Genomic DNA, 9,634 nt, shown 5'->3' on the forward strand with positions numbered 1-9,634 from the left:
TGAACATGACCACGCATTACGTTCCGACCCAGCCGGTTGGCTCCCACGCGTTCCGATGCCTCCCGATGAACACGACGCATTTCGTTGCCTCCCCATGAACACGACGCATTGCGTTGCCTCCCCATGAACACGACGCATTCCATTGCCTCCCCATGAACACGAGGACAACGCTTTTTCTCTGTTTCGACCCAGCCATGTACACGAGCCCTGGCTGTACGTATGTACGAGTAGGCGTTCGAGACCCTGCCTGTATGTACGTACGTGGCCGTATTTTCTTTCTTGCACCCTGGCCGCTGTACGTACATGTACATGCTACGTGTGCGCCTCTACTACGACACGTACGCGCCTCTACTACGACACGTGCGCGCCTCTACATCGACCAGTATATATGTATGTACACGTTCGTGACCAGAATGACAACGCTATGTACGCTTCGACCAGGTGGGTCCCGACTGTCAGGCACTTCCTTGCCTGCGAAGATGTAGCTGGTGGGTCCAAGCAGTCAGGGGGGTGAATCGTTTTGTTTTTGTTTTTTTGCCTGGGTGCACTTCCTTGCGTGCGAAGGTGTAGCTGCTGGGTCCCAGCAGTCAGGGGGGAACCGTTTTGTTTTTTGTTTTTGCCCGTACGCACTTCCTTGCGTGCGAAGATGTAGCTGGTGGGTCCCAGCAGTCAGGGGGGCAAATCATTTTTTTTTGGACGCACTTCCTTGCGTGCGAAGATGTAGCTGGTGGGTCCCAGCAGTCAGGGGGCGAATCGTTTTTTGGACGCACTTCCTTGCGTGCGAAGATGTAGCTGGTGGGTCCCAGCAGTAAGGGGGAAACATTTTTTTTGCGAAATACGGTGGCCCGTCCGGTGGGTCCCCGTTGTCAGGTGGAGGAATAGTTATTTTGTGCGTAATAAGGAGGCACTTCCTTGCTGCAGCCGTGGACCCAGCTGTCAGTCTCTCCACGTACAGTCCACGTCCGATGGAAGCCATTCCTTGACCACGTTGACCACGCCGCGCCAAGAGCACCAGGGCGGTGGACGACGGCGAGGCCTAGGAAGGGGACGACGCGGAGCTGGGGAAGACGCGGCAGTGGATACCCACGCGTAGAGGAGTATGAGGGTTCACTAGTTCGGCTGCGGTGTGAGGCTGCCGTCGCCGCAGAATAACAGGGGGTGTGGGTGCGTATAGGGATGACCTGGCGGTGGGAGTAGTAGGGGCGATGAGGCCTCCGCGGCATCACAGCCGGCCACGGGCGGCAGGAGCAGGCGGCACGACCGGCGCTGCTTTGGGCGGCTGGAGCAAGAAGACCAGAGGTTGAAGAAACACTACGGCCGTTGGATGGACATCGTACGGTCACTGGAGCTAGAATCGTTCATATATTGACTAAAGTTGACAAAGGCCTCTGTCCCAGTCAGCTTAGTAGGCCCACAAGTCAGCCTCCCACCAAGGTGGGTCCCAGCTAGCAGGGGGTATTCATTTTTTTGTGCGTAATAAGGAGGCACTTCCGGTGGGTCCGAGCTGACAGTGGGGGAATGTTTTTTTTCGCGAAATACGGTGGCCCGTCATGTGGGTCCCAGCAGTCAGGGGGATACGTTTTTGTCGCAAAATACTAGTGGCCCGTCCAGTGGGTCCCTGCTGTCAGGTGGAGGAATAACTATTTTCCGCGTAATAAGGAGGCACTTCCATGCGGCTGCCGTGGACCCAGCTGTCAGCCTCTCCACGTACAGTACTCTTCCGATGGAAGTTGGTCCTTGACCACATTGACCATGCCGTGCCGAGAGCACCACGGCGGTGGACGACGGCGAGGCTTAGGAAGGGGACGACACAGAGCCGGGGAAGACGCGGCAGTGGAAGCCTGCGCGAAGAGGAGTACGAGGGTTCACCGGTTCGGCTGCGGTGTGAGGCTGCCGTTGCCGCAGAATAACAGGGGGTGTGGGTGAGTAGAGGGATGCCCTGGCCAGCGGTGGGAGTAGTAGGGGGCGCTGAGGCCTACGCGGCAGCACAGCCGGCCATGGGAGGCGGGAGTAGGCGGTCCCGCTGGCGCTGCTTTGGCGGCTGGAGCAAGAAGATCAGAGATTGAAGAAACACTATGGCCGTTGGATTGACATCCAATGGTTACGTCTGCTAGAATTGTTTGTTGACGTATATAATAACTAAAAAATCTTGCATACGCGTCAACTAAACAGGCCCACAAGTCAGACCACTCCCTCTTTTTTTAATAATTTATATATAGCTCATGGCAACTTCTTATGCAATTTATTGCAGTCGTTTTTTTGTTTGGCCAGGGCCAATTTCGCATATTTCTGTGGGTTCCAAACTATTTTTAATACTGAAATGTCGAGCCAGATTTAAAGTACTTTGAAGATATATTTAAATTAGGTTAATGCCCAGTGAAATAGGACTCTGAAAATGTGAAAAAAAATCAGAAATTATAAAGTAATTGCCAATTTGTCATCTGTTTTTATATTTACAACCCATTTCATATTACTTTCAAGATTTGCAGGCGTCTTGAAAGAGTTGCAGCCCATCAGGGCGTAGAAAAATAAGTAGTCCTGGATTGGATATTCTTCAGAAAAAATAAACTAGGCTCATTTTCACAAAGAAAAAATAGCTGGGCTGGTCACATGGTGAACATAAAATATAAGCCTGGGCTAGACGGGCCACAGCCCAGTTCAAACCCTGCTCCGTCTCAACAATACCAAACAAAAAAAAATACTGCTCGAGTAGCTACGTCCCAGGTGTTAGCCGATCTTGTGTTGTTCTCTTGTCTATTGACTATATACGCTCATAATGTCGTGGGTCCCAGATGTCAGGAATACACTAGGAGGAAGCATTTTATTTTTCCATACGCTGGCATGGTGGTCCACTACTGTCATCCTCTCCACGTACTTCTGCCAATTCCTGTTGTTTGTTGACCATGTTGACAAAGCGAGAGGGTGGCACCGCGGCGAGTGCACCAAAGCGCGTGGAGGACGTCGCCGTTAACGATTTAGGAGACGGTGGGGCGGCGATGCGTGCGCTGAGGCGCAGCCAGCCGTGGGAGGCGGAAGCAGGTGGCCCTGCCAACGCTGGTTTGGTTTTGGCGGCTGGAGGAAGACATGACTAAAGAAACACGACAGACTGTAAAAGCAGCAGGAGTACTTAACAACCTTAACTGAAACCAGCAGGGGCACTTAACAACCAAAGTTGAAAGCAGTATGAGTACTTATACAGGTTCAACCGTACAAAGCACGCCTCGAATAGTGCTACTTTGTCTACAGTTAACCAAGGGTGAGGCCGCCAAGCCCCAGGACAAGGCCCATGCGCCACCGCGCGCATCCACAACCTTCTGAAAGCGGCTTCATCTCGCAATGTGGTCAATAAACAGGATATTCCCTTTAGACCATGGAAAAGCATGAACATAATCTTTTGTCCTATTCTCCAAGATGGACGGGCCTTCATTATTTGACACCACCCATGAATAAGTATCTTTTCACCTCCAAGGGGAATTGAGTAGGTCGACATAAACATCATGTTGTGACCAAGCGCAAGTCTGCCCGACCATGGTCAGGCATCTGTATAGGAACAATAGAACTCAGCAGTTCCTGTTTCAAGAAGATCACAGGTGTAAAACTGTGTATAAGCAATAGTTTATGAACAACATATATAACAGAAAACAACTTGTACCATAAGTTTCTCGACACAGTTGGACCTATTCAACGAGTGCAGCAGTGGCACACATATCCCATGTGGCCTTCCACCATTGAAACACCCCACAAGGACCTCAAGACGATCAATAAAGTGTAGGAACTTGTGGATGTCGATCCAGTCAACTTCAGTGCCATTAGTAACAGCCAAGTTATTACAGAGTAACAAACGAGCATACTGCTTAACTCTAAAAAAACCTACACGTGCCACCAATTATAAGAAAATAATAGTTAGAAGTAGCATCTTCGTGAGAGATTCGTTGCTACTTCTAAAGTTAAATTGTGCTTAGTTAGACAGAATAGGTGGATTAAGAAGTAATCGAGGCAACAAGCAAGAACCAGATACAAAACTAACATGGATGAACAATTGGAACGACGTCGGGGTGGAAGATCATAGTGAAGATGAGACCAGGTTCTGCTATTTCCATCAACATTCGTGCGCCAACTTTCAGTCCATAACACTTGAGAAAGTTTACCCAAGTTTGGCCATAAAAAATCAGCGATCTTCTTGGTTCATGACCCTAACTCGGAACTTATATCCATGGCTTGTCTTCACTGTGACCATTAAACCAGTGTATTCAGTTATGGCAAGGCCGAGCATCTTGAGTACAGGTGTTCTGGTAGAGCAAATAATACACTGCAGGAAAAATAATATGAGAACACAGCATGTTCAAAAAAAACCCACCCTCCCGGATAGAAAAGAGGATTCTAGGAACATACTATGCGCGTTTCAAAATGTTGTGTTAGGATGAGAAGGAAAAAGTGTGGCGTCTCGCCGAGGGCGCAGAAACCTGTAGGGTACTCGCACTTTGAGCACTGCAAATGAAACACACTAGATTCAGTAGGAAGGAAAATGCATCAATGGCGGCGGCTGCCATCCTAGCATTACCTGCGACCAGGGGACTTGGATTTATCAGGGATGGATGAAGAATTCGTACCTGGTTCTCCATGAGAAAACCCTATGCAATCGCCGAGAGGGGGTTTTCTCTGAACAAGCAGATGAGGGAGAAGGGGATTCAGGCCCAATGAAATATTACCGCTTCGTCCGTCCAGCTTACTGCTAAAGCTGGAAAGGGGGGTTGTGATTTGACGGCTCATTGGGCATTACTGCGGCGCTACGACCGGGGTGTGTCTACCGTGAAGTTGTGCACTCTAATTTGTGCATATGGCATGTGGACCCCGTTGCCGGTTGCCCCACATATCAGCGAAAGGAAGTAGAAAGACATGAGTAACTAGTTACACATAAATATATTTTTTGACAGAGAGATACTCCCTCTGTAAAGAAATATACAAATCTTTTATATCACAGGCTCACCTTGCTGAGAAATATATTCCCTCTGCAACGCACGGGCATTATGGGGGTTCAGCTTTTTTTATGGGGGTTCAGCTGAGAATATAATACTCAGATAGGCTCATGGTTCTGGACTTTGGGCCGCAGGCCGACCCTGCATGTTTGGGGGCCCATGTGTTCTACCTCAACGCTTTTCATATTGCAAGCGATCGGTACGGCGCTGGTTTTAGATGCTGTCGCAAGGCGAATACAGAAAATTGAATAAAGCACGACAGTTGTTGGATTGAAATCGAACGATAGTTCCTAACCATCAATCAGAGTTGTAATTCTATCAACGATATACCATGTGATAAATAATACTGTCGTACTACTTATACACACAGGACACTTGTTTCACCATGCCAGATTATTACATCAAAATCTCTCGGAGGATAGATCAGTTCGGCAGTTGCGTGCTGCTACTGAAGAATTGCAAAGTTGATTTGGACCAGCTCTCCTTGCCGAGAAAGTTCGATTTTGACATCATCCCCTACCGCAAGATATGATTTAGATTTGAACCTTGACCATCCTTTAGCATCAATCATCATGCGACCATCCTTTGTACTTATGGTATATTGAGCAGGTTTATTCACACCAAGGCTGCGCATGGTAAGAGAAACATGGCCGCGGTCGCCCGGATTGTTAAACGACTCCCTCGTTGCTCTAGGAATTCTCTATTTGCAAACAAGAAGACATACCCAAACAGTTAGATCAACATAGTGAATCATGTGAAACAACATGGGAAGAAAAAAGAACGAAGCACTTGGGCGGCCAATGCTTACCAAGAAGGTGGACATGTCGGTTTTTGTAAGGACTTTGGTATATGAAGTGCGAACTGCAGCCCAGTCTGTTGCAGGGGCAACTGCATGGGCCGGAGCAGATGCAAGTGCAAGTGTTGGTGCAGGTGCCGAAGCCGCCGCTGCTTCCGGAGATGGTGCTCCTTGTAGAGCTGGTGCCGGTGTCGGAGCAGGTGCCGGTGTCGATGCCCGAACCTCTGGTAGATCAGACTGATCCGCTGACGCGGTCGGTGCCCAATCCTCAGCTGGATCAGACTAAGCTGATGTCGTTGTTAGTGCTAGAGCAACTGTCGGTGCTCGATCTATGCGAGGCAGCAGCGATCGTGTCTGGTCTGCTATGATCAGCTTTCTAACTTGACTAGGATCCATGACCGTGATCCAGTTTTTTTCTTCATTTCTTTTAAATGCGAGAAGGACTAATTGTGGCGTTTTTGTTAAACCAAACTGTAGTCCATCATAGGGATTCAGCTTGTACTCAGACAACAGACTGATCCAATTTTTCCAGTAATATAAGTGATGGACAGTGCCTTCATTACTGACACGACATAAGAAGTGAAACCTGCAAAAATATCCATCGTAGAGCAAACCAAACGGTTTATTCTGTGATGAATGTCACATGGCAAAACCTGCATCGTAAAATTGTAGGAAAAGAAAGAAAACATGACATTAAATCAATAAGATTTAGACAGGAAATCAATAAGATTTACTTGATGTGACACGGTTGAATCCTTACCTGGAAATTACTATGTTGAAGTACTAAACAGAAGATTGATCGTCCAACTACGCGTGGCATGCAGGGGCCCCACCTACTCCCACAAGCAGGACAGCCCAAAGGTCGTGACAAATCGTATGGACCGAACATCCATGGGACTAGAAATCCTGGTGGGTGCGATAAACCCTGCAATGCATACAGATATTGGAGTGTAACCATAATTGATAAACCATCCTCACAAAAAATATGATTTGGATACTTCAAAATATACAGACTAAATTGATTGGACAGACATTAACATAGACCATTCTCAGGACTGACCACACACCAAAAGCGGCAGTACAAATAAACAATACAGGGTTCACAAACACAAATCAAGTACTGAACAATAGTACTTACTATAGACAAGCAAAGTTGCACTAATTAAACTCTGCAGATTATTTCTTGCCACCGACCTACGGGATGAACCCCGCATAACTGACTAGGCCATGGAGTTCGTGTGAGATGTCTACACGCACCATCACCATCTTGTCAACCTTGGAGAACCTAACAGAGTGGTCTTTCCACTCATAAACATGATGATGAAGACATGCCGCATCAGATTTGTTGGGAAGCTTTACAAGAACCACACCCTTCGTAATCGAAGGCACAGCCAGGAAATTGTTGTGGTCAAGTACAGCCTCGAGAACACGCCTGACAACAATGCTACAGGAAAACACTAGTTTAGGACACATGGCGACAAGGACACAGCAGCTGGATAGTTCAGCAGTAGAACTCATCATCAGGTCTTCCAGTTCACATGGCATGACTTTGAGAATTTCATCTCCACCGCGGACCTGGTTCTAATTCAAACAGAAACCATATTTTATTACTACCTCCGTTCAGAAATATAAGATGATTTTTTATATTATACTCCATATATGACTACATATACACACAGAAATGAGTGAACAAAGACACTAGAACATGTCTTCAAAGGCATGAGAGCAGAGGGATTACATGCAATATCCATAACACAAGTTACTGAGGCAAATATACCCTCTTAAAAGGTAGCATTGATGTTCATAAAGTACTCCCTCCGTCCCAAAATTCTTGTCTTAGATTTGTCTAGATACGGATGTATCAAGTCACATTTTAGTATTAGATACATCCGTATCTAGACAAATCTAAGACAAGAAATTTGGGACAGAGGGAGTAGTTGAAAGTAATCTATAAGAAATCAGTGTCAACCTCTCGCATGTTTTGGTCAAAAGAGGAATTTAGAACCGTCATTTGGCACACTAAAATCACATGCAAGATCACCCATAAAGTTGTACTACCAGTACTAGTACTGAGTGTTAGATGAAAAAACACGATCAAGATTGTGAAAAAGATCGTCAACAAGAGACATTACCTGTACTTTCTTAATGAGGGATCCCAGAGAGGAGGGCTTGGACAGGGCTATGGCTTTGAGCTTGTCTGCGGTAGTCTCGGCGGGGTGCTTGCGCTTCTTCATACCATGAGCCTCGACAGTTTTGGCCAGAGCCATAGACATCACGTCGGCCGGTGCTCCGGCGTCCATCTAAGAGAGGAAGCTGAGAGAGAAGAGTGAAAGAAGGAACGAGATGAGGGAGAAGCGAAGCGAGTGGGGGTTTTCTTCAAGAGAGGAAGCTGAGAGAGAAGAGTGAAATGATGGTTGCTTCGTCCATCCAACTTACTGCTGGAAAGGAGGGTGTTTTGTGATTTGACGGCTCATTGGGCATTACTGCGGCGGTTCAATCGGGGTAGTCTACCTTCACTCTACTACGGAGTAATTTAGTGCATGGCTGGTGGACCCAGGTGCTGGCTGTCCCACACGTCGGCGAAAGTGAGTAATTTAGTGCATGGCTGGAGGAGGATCCGCATGGTAGAGCGTGTCCACTGTTTTTCTGAAGAAAAAAATGATTACAGCAAGTGTTTCCACTCTTACAACGGAGGAGTGCGAAACACGGCAGCCACATGAACATACACAGTGCTCCTACTACTAGGCATGTGCAGTGGTTCATACGTCAGTACTACACAATCTTGTTGCTAGTGTAGTAAGATATGACGACAACAAATGATGTTGTGCGCATGTCAACTACTCCTATATGTAACATGGTACCGCTTTTTCGACTGTCTGGTCGAGAATGAACGGTGAGATCAATGTTAACAGAACTAGGTCCACAGTGCACGGAGAGGACGGTGCTACAATACTCCAAGAAACATGAACCATATGAAGCACGAATAGTGTTAGGCAGGGTGTATGAAGGGTGCACGGGATGGGAGCAAAAGTTCCCTTCTCAACCCACTTTTGGGTGTTTGGCAGAGTGCATGAAGGGTGCATGAGTCCACACTAGTAGGTTGACAAAAATACACGAAGAGGAAACAACTATATTGAGATGAGAATGCAACCAAACACACCCACACGCTTTGTGCTACAGTGACTGATCTGCACCATCTGAGTTTGATCCAACGGTCATGTTGCGCCAAGACATGGACATGCCCATGCAGAGGGCGCCTAAACACCACCAAAGTCCCTCTGCTTCTCTAGGTGCACGACGTTGGTGATGCAGGGTGCAACCGCCCACAGAGCCCGCTCCCGGTCGACGGGAGCCAGTGTCAGGCGCCTCACCTCGGACTCCATGATCTGTTGCGCCGCCATGGCACCAGGTAGAAGCAATGGGGAGAGGAAGCAAAGGGGGGCGAAACGGCTGAAAGGCAATGCAATCTACGGGAAGGCGGAGGGAGCGGGGAATCTTTTGGTTTTCACCACGGTAAAACACCAGTCGACGACTTCTCACATCAGGGAGCAGTGGCTTTTATAGGCGGAGTCATCGTGACCAATTGCTGCCACACCTGCTCCCGTCAATCAAAAAATTAAAAATCCTGCCGCACCCAAACAACAGAGCAATGTCGCAGTGGATATTTAAATTTACATGCAGGCAAGTAGATAAAAAGGGGTGAAAAAACAAATGTGGTGGCGGCCTAGCTAATCGGTCGAACTAGATGTACTCGGCGGGAAAGGTGGTCTTTCGTGATTTGACGACTCATTTACTTGCTTCAGCGCTACGACCGAGGAGGACCCAGAAAACGCGCGGTAGGGCGTCCCACGTTAGGAAGAAT

This window comes from Triticum aestivum, chromosome 7A, assembly GCF_018294505.1.
Source record: "Triticum aestivum cultivar Chinese Spring chromosome 7A, IWGSC CS RefSeq v2.1, whole genome shotgun sequence".
NCBI lineage: Eukaryota > Viridiplantae > Streptophyta > Magnoliopsida > Poales > Poaceae > Triticum > Triticum aestivum.